The sequence below is a fragment of the Amblyomma mixtum genome, chromosome 3, assembly GCF_055824585.1.
Source record: "Amblyomma mixtum isolate Tamu chromosome 3, ASM5582458v1, whole genome shotgun sequence".
In the NCBI taxonomy this organism is placed as follows: Eukaryota; Metazoa; Arthropoda; class Arachnida; order Ixodida; family Ixodidae; genus Amblyomma; species Amblyomma mixtum.
In genome coordinates this window covers 427,002,446-427,015,677 of record NC_143014.1, presented here as the reverse complement: position 1 = coordinate 427,015,677, position 13,232 = coordinate 427,002,446, and the positions used below count along the sequence as shown (strand labels likewise).

The 13,232-nt window shown below is 50.0% G+C and overlaps 1 protein-coding gene and 1 pseudogene across 1 annotated transcript in view; one reads left to right on the top strand and one right to left on the bottom strand.

Annotated features, from left to right (window-relative positions):
- The window catches only part of LOC149357990 (uncharacterized), an 81,779-nt gene that overhangs the window by 31,156 nt on the left and 37,391 nt on the right, over positions 1–13,232 (top strand). The window lies entirely within an intron of this gene.
- On the bottom strand, positions 4,991–9,600 carry LOC149357992 (uncharacterized; annotated as a pseudogene).

Genomic DNA, 13,232 nt, shown 5'->3' with positions numbered 1-13,232 from the left:
TGAAGGCTCGGGAAACAGTCTCAGTGGTGATGTCACAAATGGGAACAGCGTCTGGCCAGCGTGTGAAACGATCGACCATGGTGAGTATGGAACAGTAACCTTGGAACACGGGTAGAGGGCCAACAATGTCGAGATGAACATGTTCGAAACAATGGCCGAGAGGAAGGAAGGCCTGGGGAGGAGTCTTGGTATGACGGGAGACTTGTCGCCTGGCAGGGGAGACATGTGCCTGGGTGACAAATGCCTGGGTGACAATGCCTGGGTGACAAATATCGTGGAGCGAGTCGAAATTGGTGCGGTTAAGTGCAGCTGGAACAAAAGGGCGGGAAAGTTTTGCTGAAAGATCGCACCACGAGATCTCAGGTGAGCACGAATGAGTAACAAGCCGTAGTCGGAGGGAACGGGGGTTCTCTCGAAAAGCCTTGAGCTCGCTGTCATCCTGCTGGGTAGGAGAGACTGCGGCCCAGCCGGTGATTGAAGCTGGAGAGTCAAGAGCAGCTATACGCGAAAGGGCACTGGCGACGCTGCTGTCGGCACCCTTCACCTGACTGATTTCGGTTGTAAATTCGGAGATGTAAGCGAGATGGTGTAGTTCGCGGGACACGTATTTCGATGAGTTGGTCCGGACAACATGCGCCAGTGGCTTGTGACCAGTGAGGAAGTGAAGCTTGTATTCTTCCAGAAAGTGTCGAATGTGCTGTATGGCAGCATAGATGGCGAGTTGCTCGCGGCCGAAGACGCTGTAGCGGATCTCAGCAGGAAGAAGCTTCTGAGAATGAAAGGACAAAGGCTGCCACTCGGAGTTGATCAGCTTCTTTAAGATGGCTCCAACAGGCTGATGAGAGGCATCCACCATCAATCTAGTGAGGGCGTTGGTGTGTGGATGGATCAGAAACTCAGCGCTCGCGTCAGCGTGCTTGGGAGCAGTAAAGGCAGCCTGGGTTTCTGCTGACCAGGAAATAACAGAGAACTGGGCCCCGGTGGGCTGAAGGAATCGGTGAGCTGAAGGAGCAGCTCTGCGCAGTGCAGTACAAAGCGCCGAGAAAAATTCACCAGCCCCAGGAATTGGCGTAGTTTGCCCAGTGCAGAAGGCTGGGGATAATCCAGGATGATCTTGAAGTGGGACGGGAGACGGCGGATACGATGCTATGATATATGGTGTCCCAAGAGCTCGAGTGCACAGCCGCCAAAGACACACTTGGTTGCGTTCACGACCGGGCCATACTGCTGTAAGCGTTGTAAGAAGTCACAGAAATGGCGCACATGATCTTCAGGCGCAGGGCTGGCGATGAGGACATCGCCGATGTATACGAACACCGAAGGGAGGCTCCGCGTGAGCTCAGCAATGAACCGCTGGAAGGTTTGAGCATAGTTGCGGAGCCCAAAAGGAATCCGCGCGTACTTAAACAGACCAAAGGGTGTCGTGATGGCGGTGTTACAGATGTCGGCGGGTTCGACGGGTATCTGATGGTATTCCTTAACCAAGTCCACTTTGCTAAAATGGTGCAGCCGACTAGGCGCGACGTAAAATTCCTGGATGTCAGGCAGCGGATAGCTGTCGTGAACAACCTTGGTGTTCAACGCTCGACAGTCCCCGCATGGACGTCAATCACCGCGATCCCGGTTGGGCACAAGATGCTGCGGAGAAGCCCACGCGCTGGACGACGGCCGTATAATGCCAAACTCCAGCATGTGGTCGAACTCCCGATTAGCGATAACCAGATGGCCCCAAACATGCAGCGTGCACAAGCGGCCACTGGTAAGCCACGCGTGACGATGTGGTGGGTCGACGTATGCTTAGGCGGCTGAGTAAAGTTGCTGGGCTTGGTTTGTGCTGGACAGTCCCCCAGGAGTTTCTCGAATTGACGAGGAAGGTATCAGCGTGCGGATGCCGATGGGAGCATGGTCAGACAGGACTTCAAAGATGGACTGACAAGTCAAACCATCAGTCAAGCGACGACGCCGCACGCTAAGGTCCAAGTAGGAGGGGAAGTCCGAGTCGATGATCGAGTGGACCATATCAGCGATAACGAAGACCCATTCGAAAGTCCGGAGAAGTCCGAAGTTGAGGGTGAGGGAGCGAAGACTGTATGTCGCTATAGACGATTCGTTGGCAGCACGAAGCGAGTGCCCCGTGGACTTGCAATGGTCAGCCTTAGCCGGGGGCACAAAGCTGATCTCCACGTCCGTGTCTATGAGGAACCGGACGCCAGATAGCTTGTCAGTAATAATAAAAAGGCGGCCGCGACGACAAGCGAGATCACACGCCACCGTCAGTGATCTCGGCGGGCGTTTCCCGACCACGAACAGGGAGATGGGCACTTTGTGTGGCGCAGGTGCAGGAAGCGGTGGTGGTACCAGCGTAGAGATGGGGGGCTGGGGCTCCGAGCAGGACGTGCGCGTGAAGGATAGCGATGGCTGGGACGAGGCGATTGGTCCTCCCTAGGTGGGCCCCGGAGTGCGGCGACCGAGGCGCTGAGCTCATCGGGGTGGGCCTCAAAGCGCGAAATCGCCATGTCAGCAGTCCACAAGACAGTAGAGACAGACGGGGAAGCCACCTAATGAACATGATCAGTGAGCGTCCGCCAAGCGGTACAGGGTCACATCACCGGCCGCCGCGAGGACAAGGCAAATGGGCTGCGGGAGGCGGTTGTGGAATAGCTCTCGGAGCAACGCAGTGTGGGTGGGATGTCGCGCTCCCCGAGAAGCTGCGGCATCCGGCGCAACAGTTGGGATGGGCGCCGGTCGTCAAGGTCCTCCGCGGTAAGGAGCTGCTAGGGGTGGGCACGATCAGTCAGCATGAGTCTCTCGAGCACCTTGCTCTTGAAGTGCTAATAAGGTGTATCTCCTGTCGGTTGCGATAGAAGATCCGAGAGTTTGCAGGCCACATCAGGAGGAACCGCGGAGAGAACCTGGTATTAGCCCGGCGTCTCCGAGGTGATGCGATGGAGGCTGAACTGTGCCTGGATCTGCAAAAACCAGACTTGCGGGTGCTGACGCCAGAAGGGAGGGAGGCGAAGCCGCAGCGACGCGACGTCCTGCATGCGCGAGTCCCGTTCCGTGAGTAGTCAGCCGGCTCAGTTATGGTGTTCGTCCTAAGTCACCACTTGTAAGCTTACGCCTAAGGACTGAAGGAACGGGTAGCTGACTCGGATCTCAGCAAGAATGGCACTGCTTGCCGTGGCATCATGTGCTACAGCCCCGCGTCGTCTCTATTTTCTTTCTCGCGCGGCCCCGCTTTGGTCGTGCTCTAGGCACAGCCAAAGGTTGGGCGCTACAATCATGCTTTGGAATTCTCCTCTTGGGTGATTCAGCAAGGCGAATCGCAGACTACTAAGCTATTCTTCCTTAACTCTTAGCACCAGCTATTACCAGTCCAGGCCTCTGAATACCTCCTATAAACTTCGGTGAATAGGCGAGATCGTCTGTATACCTCACACCCTTACTTATTGGAATTTTATTGCTGACTTTATGAAAGACTATGGCGGGTGTCAAGCCGCCGCGTTGGCTCAGTGGATATGGCGCTCCGCTGCTGACCTGAAAGACGTGGGTTCGATCCCGGCCGCGGTGGTTGAATTTTGATGGAGACGAAATTCTAGAGGCTCGTGTACTGTGCGATGTCAGTGCACGTTAAAGTGCCCCAGGTTGCCGAAATTTTTGGAGCCCTTCACTACAGCGTCTCTCAAAGCCTGGGTTGCTTTGGGGCGCTAAACCCCATAAACCAAACAAAACCATGGTGGGTGTTCACCCGTTATAGATACCTTGCTGTATTTCTACATGCTGCTCATCAACAGCCTGATTCCGTCATTCTTACATGACTGCTCATGTTCTGACTGAGTGCGACGTAAAAGGTATATATGTGTGCAGTAATTGGCTAAACGATTGTTGTCCCTTCTCCCCGTTTACATGCGGGAGTACTTGGCGCACTGATTCAGCACGGTCACAAATCGCCGCCTCCTTCTGTTTCCTGCGTAGCCTAGCCTGCAAAGCCGCAGCAATTAGACCAGGAGTATGCTCCTTCGAAGCCTGATACCTTCCCGAATGAAGAGAATGAATCGATTGTTAATTTAAAAATCATCATTAACTTTCCCGTATATGAACTTTGGGCGCGATCAAGCACAAAAAAAAGCCGCTCTATTCTGCGAGTGATTTCCTCTGCGGGAGTGTGTGCTGTGTGCTTGTGTTCGTGAACGAGCTGCAGCCTGCCCAAGTATTCCATGGTGTTGCGACTCGGGTAGCATTGCCGGACCTGTAATGGAACGAGGATGACCAGAGACTGGGTTACGAGGAAGGCAAGGAAAATTTTATACTATTTATATTATGTACACGTACAGCAACTGAGAATCATTCTCAGTCGAAGTCTCGCTAGACAGAAAGATACATGATGTGAGGGACCTCTTGACCGTCTTCTCCGCCAGGTTTTATAGCGGTTTTCTCCCCTAAAATTCTTATATGAATCATGTTTGCCGAGGGAGGCGTGTCCAAGTTCGCTGTGGCAGGTGATCACGCACTCTCTCGAGGGAACACGCCCCCATAACGTATAGAGCTTGAGAGCAGGGTGCCATCTTCGTCGTGTAGTCAGGAATGTCCACGAGTGACATTCCCACAGTGTGCAGCTGGCCGCACGGGTTTCTCATCAATGCACGGGCAAGCTAGGCGGAAGGGTACGCCGTGTCGGCTTCCCCTTTGGAGACGAATGCAGATGTCAAAACATGATGGCCGGACTCCGCAGCGCTTCCTGGTACTCCTTGGAAGCCCGTGGGAGAGTCCGCTGCAGTCGCGCAGGGCTCAGTCTTCCAGTGCCCCGTCGAAGTGGCCAGAAGGTGCAATAGAGGGAACCCTTTTTTTTCTGAGACAAAGGGCATTCGGACTGCAGCCGTCGCGAGGTTTTCGGCTTCCTTGAAAGTCGGTTGTCGCTTGCTCTGGCCAGCGTGGCCAGGAGTACGATCATAATAGCTCGTGCGCCGCCAGGTAAAGGTCTCGAAAGGGGTTACAGCGCCTCGCTGTCCTCTGAAGAGTGCGCATCAGCTGGGAAGGTGCCCTGTTTCCTGGGTGAAGCATGGGCCAATATCTGCAGGCGAAGGGTCTCAGGTAGACCGTTAGTGGTCAAGTCTGCACAATACCCCACCCCGGCAAGGCAAGACCAACGCCCACTTCCGAGTCGTGCCAGGCAAATAAAGAAAAAGGCTTTAAGCTGTGCTACTAGAAGATCTCCCCTTTTTGGCTCTCCCCCTCGGGCGGTCTGGCAGGGTGAGCTCCGGGCGTTACCTATGCGTGCGATTCATTGGCACAGCATCTTTCCATTTTGAATCAGGTTTGAGATTGGAAGAAACTACAGCTGCTGTTGCGATCCACAGAACGACGGCCGGTAGATAAGTTGCGAGGATAGTAGAGTACAACTACTATAAAGATCAAAACCTCAAACGCTAAACTATACATAACACACAACATAAACAACCCGCGCACTGCAACCATACACTACAAAACTTCAAACGCTCAAATGTTGTGATTAAAAAAGTTACAATTACTCCGTTGACAATGCGAGTTACGCCTAGAGAGCGTCTGAAGTATCCAAGCTACCTAGCGGACAAAACCTGTGCTGAGACCATCAGCATTCCCATTTTCCATTCCCTTTCGCCGCGGTGGCTCAGTGGCTATGGTGCTCGGCTGCTGGCCCAAAAGACGCGGGTTCGATCCCGGCCGCGGCGGCTGGAATTTCTTTGGAGGAGAAATTCTAGAGGCCCGTGTACTGTGCGATGTCAGTGCACGTTAAAGAACCCCAGGTGGTCGAAATTTCCGGAGCCCTTCACTACGGCGTCTCTCATAGCCTTAGTCGCTTTGGGACGTTAAACCCCATCAACCAAACCAAACCCTTTCGATAGCGCACTTCAAAATTATGCTCCAGTAGGGCTAGACTCCAGCGCAGCAACCGTCCATTTTTTGGAGTCAAGTGGCGCAGCCATGTCAATGGGCAGTGATCGGTCTCGATCGCGAATCGTGAGCCTGCCAAGTAGTACAGCAGTTTCTGACTAGCCCACACTAAACATACGCACATACGCATTCCGTCCACCCTTACGCACATACGCATTGCAGTAATCGGTCTATCCTCTTCTTCAAACTGTGCGCAACATTTCTTTGTTTTTAAATGTTCCTGTAATGATAGTGCTTTTATGTTCCACTGCGTCAACCCCTTCTAGTCGCATACCTTGATCTGAAACTATAAAACTTTGCTCTAGCCTAGTCTGATTACTGATGGAGTTTTTCTTGGCTGCTTTTTTATGATTTTTATTTACTTTTATCAACCATGGGGCGCCCTTTCTTTTAATTGTCTCTTTGATCAAATAGGATGCATTTTCTGCCTACTTCTGCTTCTGCTTCCCGCCTTTGTTTGCGATATCCGTGTTCCTTGGAGACTTCCTGACGTTTCTCTATGGCCTTGACCTCCTCATCCCAACAACTCTTCGGTTTGGGTCTTGTTTCTCCTTTTGGCCTTACTTGCACCTTAGAAAGCTCTTGCTCAAACAGTCGACTTAAATGTGTATAAGCGAATTTTGTTTTAGAATCCTCTGAAATTGCTTCCTCAATATGTTTCGCTGCCGTTTCCATTTCCTTTTCCGAGTAAAAAAATCTCGTCTGATAGTCCCTCCTGCCTCGTTCCTGCATTGGTTTCTCTCCTTAAACTCACTTTGATACATTTGTGGTCACTACCTAGCCTTCTATAGCAATGTTCATATATGTTCATTAACTCCAGCCTACTATACATCCCGTGGGACATAAGTGCATAATCTATCGTCGAGTGCAGAATCCCTGCCTCCACGTTATGAGCACTTTACACTTCTTAGTAATGTTACATGCAACTAAATCATGCCTTTCACACATATCCAGCAGCATGCTTCCTGTAAAATCTGTGTAGCCATACAGGTCTTCTGTGTGTGCATTGATGTCACCTAGAATAATTACCTAGTTCTCTCCTCCTAGCTCATCAGTGTCGCTTGAGATACATTCTACCATTTTTTTTGTTTTCCTCTTTGGCAGTAGCTCCCATCCACAAATATACAAAGCCAATGAGAGTTGTTTACCCTGAAACTTTTCCTTTTAGCCATGAATCTTCCTTGAATTCCTGTTTCACCCTTTACCAGTTCATAATATTTTGAATGAATGCTCCAATTTCACCGCCGTTTCTGCTGCCCCCTGTTGTTTTGCAATATTCTCATGCATAGTAAGGATTACAGGACGGTTGCTCCATGCCCCTAAGATGTGTCTCCAGAGACTCATATATCACTTATTTCTCCTGCCTTAGCTGCTTATTTATTTCATCCCATTTCATTCTATTCCTACCATCTTGTGTGTTAATATACCATATGTCTGAATTAATTTGGCACTGGCGCTTACGTCTGTTTCTCCTCCTATGGCTGCTACGTTTCTTTTGTCTGCTTTCTTGCCTTTCTTCATCCTTGTGAGGGCTCTTCGCCCTTCCCCCAAGAAAGCCGGTGCCTGGCAACCTGTGCTACCCCCTACTCTCTTGCCAGTGGCGTTACTGTCGGGAATGCCATGTTGTGCATAAAGGTGGGAGCAAGCTTCATACACGTCCATGTTTAGGTCCATTACGACGTACCCAAGTCGTCGGCTCATTACCCTAATGACACAGGTAGTCTAAACGACCCTCCATTCCATTCTCCTAGACTGCCTCTGCACTTGTGGGATTTTGCATATGATCAAATCCACCCTCTCAGATGCTTCTCTAAGCTTACGCTTCTAATTGTCTATCGAGTTACTGGTTCCTCCCCTTCAGCACATTGTGGAGATCGGCATGGACAGCGAAAAGTTCTTCTTTATCTATGTTGTCACCTACCACCTCCTCTGCTTTGGCCAGATCATCTACCAAGCACTTCTCTGACTGGGCCTCCACCTGGACCCGCCTGTCCGATTTCATTCGCTTGAAGGCAACCTCCTCAACACTCGCCACGATCGTTGTTCCCCATCACCAGGAGCCTTCTGCGCTCAAACCATTCACTTCCTACCTGCCACTGTTGCCCACCGGTTTGCGCAATCTGGCCCTCTTTACGGCGTACGCTGCTGTCGCGTGTCACCGGGCCCGTTGCTACTTTCCCGCCGTCCTCACTCAAAGACCGCTGCGCCGCCGCGGTGGCTCAGTGGCTATGGTGCTCGGCTGCTGACCCGAAAGACGCGGGTTCGATCCCGGCCGCGGCGGCTGAATTTCTTTGGAGGAGAAATTCTAGAGGCCCGTGTACTGTGCGATGTCAGTGCACGTTAAAGAACCCCAGGTGGTCGAAATTTCCGGAGCCCTTCTCTACGGCGTCTCTCATAGCCTCAGTCGCTTTGGGACGTTAAACCCCATAAACTAAACTAAAGACCGCTGCGCTACTGCGCTGTAGGGTCTTGGACCCTTCCGCCCGCAGGACTAAGGCCTTTAGGTGTTCCACATTGTCCTTGTCCTCCACTTCACGCTGCTCGTGCTACCCGCGGTTGCCCGCCGGCCACGTCGTAAGTGCCTCCACGCAGTCTTCCCACTCGTCCCTCTTTCCCGGCTCTTCTTTCAGCTCGCCCGCAGTTCGCTTTAACAGGTCGGTTTTAGCCCCCTGCCCCTTAAGCGACTCGGCGACCTGAGACGTGGCGACAAATACATCACCATCAAGCGGCCTTTGTCGGCCATCAGTAAATAACGCTACGTAAATAACTGTTTCTATATATTATTTTTGTAATTCAAAGTAAAGTAGGGACTGTCGTTAGGTTGTGCGCGAAAAGTAATTCTGATTGCCTACTGTGCATAAGCGCGGCAGTATATGACTTATGAAATGCTTCCTGCACTCCCAGACATTAAGAACGAAATGCGCAAACATAATAAACAGACACGAGACGAGGTTGATGGGACGAGGCAAACATTCAACTGATTCTATTGGCTTCAAGTAAGAGGTTATATAGGCAGTGTTAAAAAAATTCAGATCTTCTCGTCTTAGATAGCAGATATGCGCATGGAATTCACTGTAGGAAAGGAGTGGCGTATTGTATGACGGCTGGTATAGTCTGTTTCATCGCTTAACGCACACCGTGCACTAACGCACTGACGCGCTCATATAGTCTTTCGGGTAAACCGGTCGCTTATTCGCTCTGGAATTTGACGCAGAGATGCATACGACAGTCTTGTTTTTTCACCGCCAAACTTGGATCATGTGCTTTTCTGATTTGATCAGAATTAATAATAAATCCGCAAGCTCTGCATAGTTGACGAATCACCATTACAAGGAGCCTTCGCATACTGCGCGTTTAGCGTCGCAACAGTCTGTACACCTACAGCATGTTGACAGTCTTATTCGAGTGTTGGAGAGCTTCCCTCATCAGCCACTTTTTTAGAGCGAAAAGCAGTACTCCTCGCATTCTGAGCCTGAAAATCAGCTGGCTCTTAGATTTTACCTCTCACGGGAGGCACACTACATGCGCAAAATAGCGCGTGGTAGGTGCCTCGATCTTCATCTTCATTTTCACCTTCGTCGCCACAGCTGCGCTCTTGGCAGCCACATCCACCGCTGCGCAGGCTGGTGCTCTTGACGCTCGCTCTTGCACCTGTGGCTCGTGATGCATCACGCGATTTGCTTTCGCTGGAGCAATTTGCTCTCGCTCACATCTTGATGCAATGTGGATGAACCAAAGTTAAACCGTGTCTAACTATACGCGCTTTCGCTCTCGATATCCTGGCTCAGGTGAGTTTAGCCACAGCCACTCTTTTCCCTCAGTTTTTCTTCGGAAGTGACAGCGCGCACAGCGTTTTTGCCGTTTCTTATGAGTGACCACTGGCATGACCAGTGCTTGCCACTGCCGAATAAAGATGAATGATGCCAGCGTGTGCTACACAGAACGCTAGGTGTTTCGCCTCTGCCCGACGACCACGTCGAATTAAATATCAGACCAGGTTGCTAGCTGTGCTGACAGATTGCGCAGGACTGCGCATGCACCTCTCGGGCTGCAGGACAAAACGTCGGCTGCATCGCGCTGCGCGCTGGCTTTGCCCACCACAAGACCAGGGGGGTGTACCTCCCCCTGGTAACTTCGTGTACCTCCCAGTGGCCACGAATTACACAGGATATACCTTCAATTCCTCCTTCAGTTACGTTCATAGCGGTTGGGGGCGCAGTTACGGCGTATTGGTCTCCATGACAACCGACTACCGAAACACGCAGGAGGGGGTGTATTCGAAATTTGAATTGAATTGAATTGGCTTTTATTAGCAGGAAACAATACAAATGAATCTCTGCGGGTGGCATAAGGCTAAAGGCTTGCAAGCCAGTCGAGGCCTTAGCCCCTTCACACCATTTACAGCCTGCAGCAGCAGAAATCCATTTTTTGAATTCAAACATGCACACGGTTACAATAGGATAATATTTTCACGCTTTTCAATTACAGCCCATTAAATGCGAGAAATACACAGTACAATGCAGTAATATAACTTAAGTACATTTTGAAGGTTTTCAGCAGTAATGAGAGCACAGATGCATTCATGCACACATGAAAGAATCTAAGCCATAACTGAAAAGGCGTTGGATGCAAACTGAAATTATCTAATAATACCATCAAGCATAATTGAATATTAGTTTATATTGCAGTGAAGAGTAGCACAAAAACGAAACAAAATAACAAAACTCAGTCGCTTTGGGACGTTAAACCCCATAAACCAACCAACCAACCAACCAACCAACCAAAATAACAAAATTATGGTAACAGTTGCAAATTGCATGATTACCGTGTAGAAGATTTTTAGTGGTATTTGCAATTCGTTTATGGTTTTAAATTATATTTTAGGAGGGTATGGAATGCTTGATGACTTCGTTTGAATGCTCTCAATGATTATCAGCTAGCTCTTAGCAGCTAGTTCGTGCAAATTTCCGAACGGTATCACGGCTGCCCTGTGATGCTCAGCTAAGATATGACCGTCTGTATTAAAATCACTAGAAAAAAAAACCCACCGATTTGCACGAACGCAATTGAACATAGAACGGTGAAAGCAGTAGATGAACACAAACACGTAAGAATTCTAATCCCGTCTGACCTAAAAAATAACAGACACGTTCTGTATCTAGCATCTAAGGCACTCTCCGCGCTATGTTCACTAAAATGTTCCATCAAATTCGCTTCACCTCAGACGAATTTATGAGCTCGACTTTCTCTCGTTCACTCTGTGCTTGAATATAGTATTGTTTGTTGGTTGGCAGCTACTAACCATTCCATTCCACCGACGCGGTGGCTCAGTGATCATGGTGCTCGGCTGCTGACCCGAAAGACGTGGGCTGGACCCCGGTCGCGACGGTCGAATTTCGATGGAGGCGAAATTATAGAGAAGTACTTTGATTTGGGCTAGTTGGTTCGTATCTTGAAAGTAGTTCGGACGGCGCGAAAACAACAAAGACAAAGGAGACACGAAGGAGACACGCGCCCGTCCTGTTGTGTTCGTGTCTCCTTTGTCTTTGTTGTTTTCGCGCCGTCCGAACTACTTTCAAGAAATTATAGAGACACGTCTGTTGTGCGATGTCAGTGCACGTTAAGAAACCCCAGGTGGTCTAAATTTCGAGAATCCTTCCATAAGGCGTCACTTATACGCTGATTCGGTTTTGGACGTTAAATCCCCATGAATAATAACCATACTAAAGTGAGAAGGTTCATATACAGCAGTCCGGTACCATAGTAGTGATTCCCCATCAGAACTTTTGCGCAAAGCAGGGATTCCATCGATCCGAAATCGTGCCAGATAATTCAGTCTTACATTTGCTTTGCTAGTTTTAAACGACGCATTCATTTTATTTATTGATTTGTTGGGGCTTAACGTCCCAAAGCGACTCATGCTATAAGCAACGCCGTAGTGAAGGGCTCCGGAAATTTCGACCACCTGGGGTTCTTTAACGTGCACTGACATCGCGCAGTACACGGGCCTCTAGAATTTCGCCTCTATCGAAATTCAGCCGCCGACGACGCATTCAGGATCGATAAACATAAGTACATGACATTCTCGAATGGCGTGAATTCAAGAGGAAAACAACGCAACCATTTGTAGGAATAGCCGCGGCGGTGGCTCAGCGGTTATGGGGCTCGGCTGCTGACCCGAAAGACGCGGGTTCGATTACGGCCGCTGCGGCCGCTGCGGTCGCGAAATGCTAGAGGCCTGTGGAATGTAGGATGTCAGTGCATGATAAAGAACCACAGGTAGTCGAAATTTCCTGAGCCGTCTACTACGCCGTCCCTCGTAGCATGAGACATTTTGGGGCGTTAAACCACCATAAACCAATCTAAATCCAACTTGCCGGAATACATGTTTAAAACTGACGCACTCAAATTTTTATTTTCTCCTGAATCCATCCGACTATGGAACCTGTTACCGAATAACGTTGTCAATTCCACTTATCTAGATGCATAATTTGGACGGCTTCCGAAAACTATGTTGGAAGTGTGTGCCGTAATTCGGACTTTTTGCTTTTTGCTACTTTTTCTGTGTATATGATAGCCTCTCGACATTGCCTTTACTTACCACTAGGTATATTGCAACCAAGAGTTTTTTTTTTATTTTATTCTGTCCAGAGAAACCAGGTTGACGGATATTTTAATGCGTTAGCGTTAAGGGCCCCGTGTCGCAAAAAAAGCAGGTTTCGTCGTAGCTGTCGGCGGCGTTGACCGTGAGCGAAAAATCCCAGAAGCGTCAATAAATAAAACCGAGTAGGAAATTGGTCGAGTTGGGAAACCGAACCAGGGCCTCCGTAGTGCGAGATATGCAGGCTGACCACTCCGCCAGGCCGGATCGTTGTTTTGGAATGAACCAAGACGAGTCTAGTGAATACCGTGTTGTCTTAGAAGGGTGCTTTAGAGAGATGTACTGTGGTGTATATTAGCAATTATGAGCATGGAAATTACAGAAGTCGCAGGTAAGCGAATTGCAAAGTACGTTTTCTCTACTTTTCTCTTCGGTTGGCGGGCATGCACCGCCATCAGGTGGCGCCCGCTAAAACCACTCCGTCCTCCTCCTCCTCGCAATGTACGCCACGGCCCCAACAGACAGCCCGCGATGGCAGCTTCTTACTGCTTCTTAAACTCCTCAACCGTGCAAAGCGTGGAAAATGACTACCGCCGGTGAGGTGATTTCGGCTGGCACCACGTTGCCGCGGCATCTTGCAGCGCTCGCGCTTTGGTTCAGTATTCCAAACACCCGACGAGAGCTTTCTCTTTTACTGCAA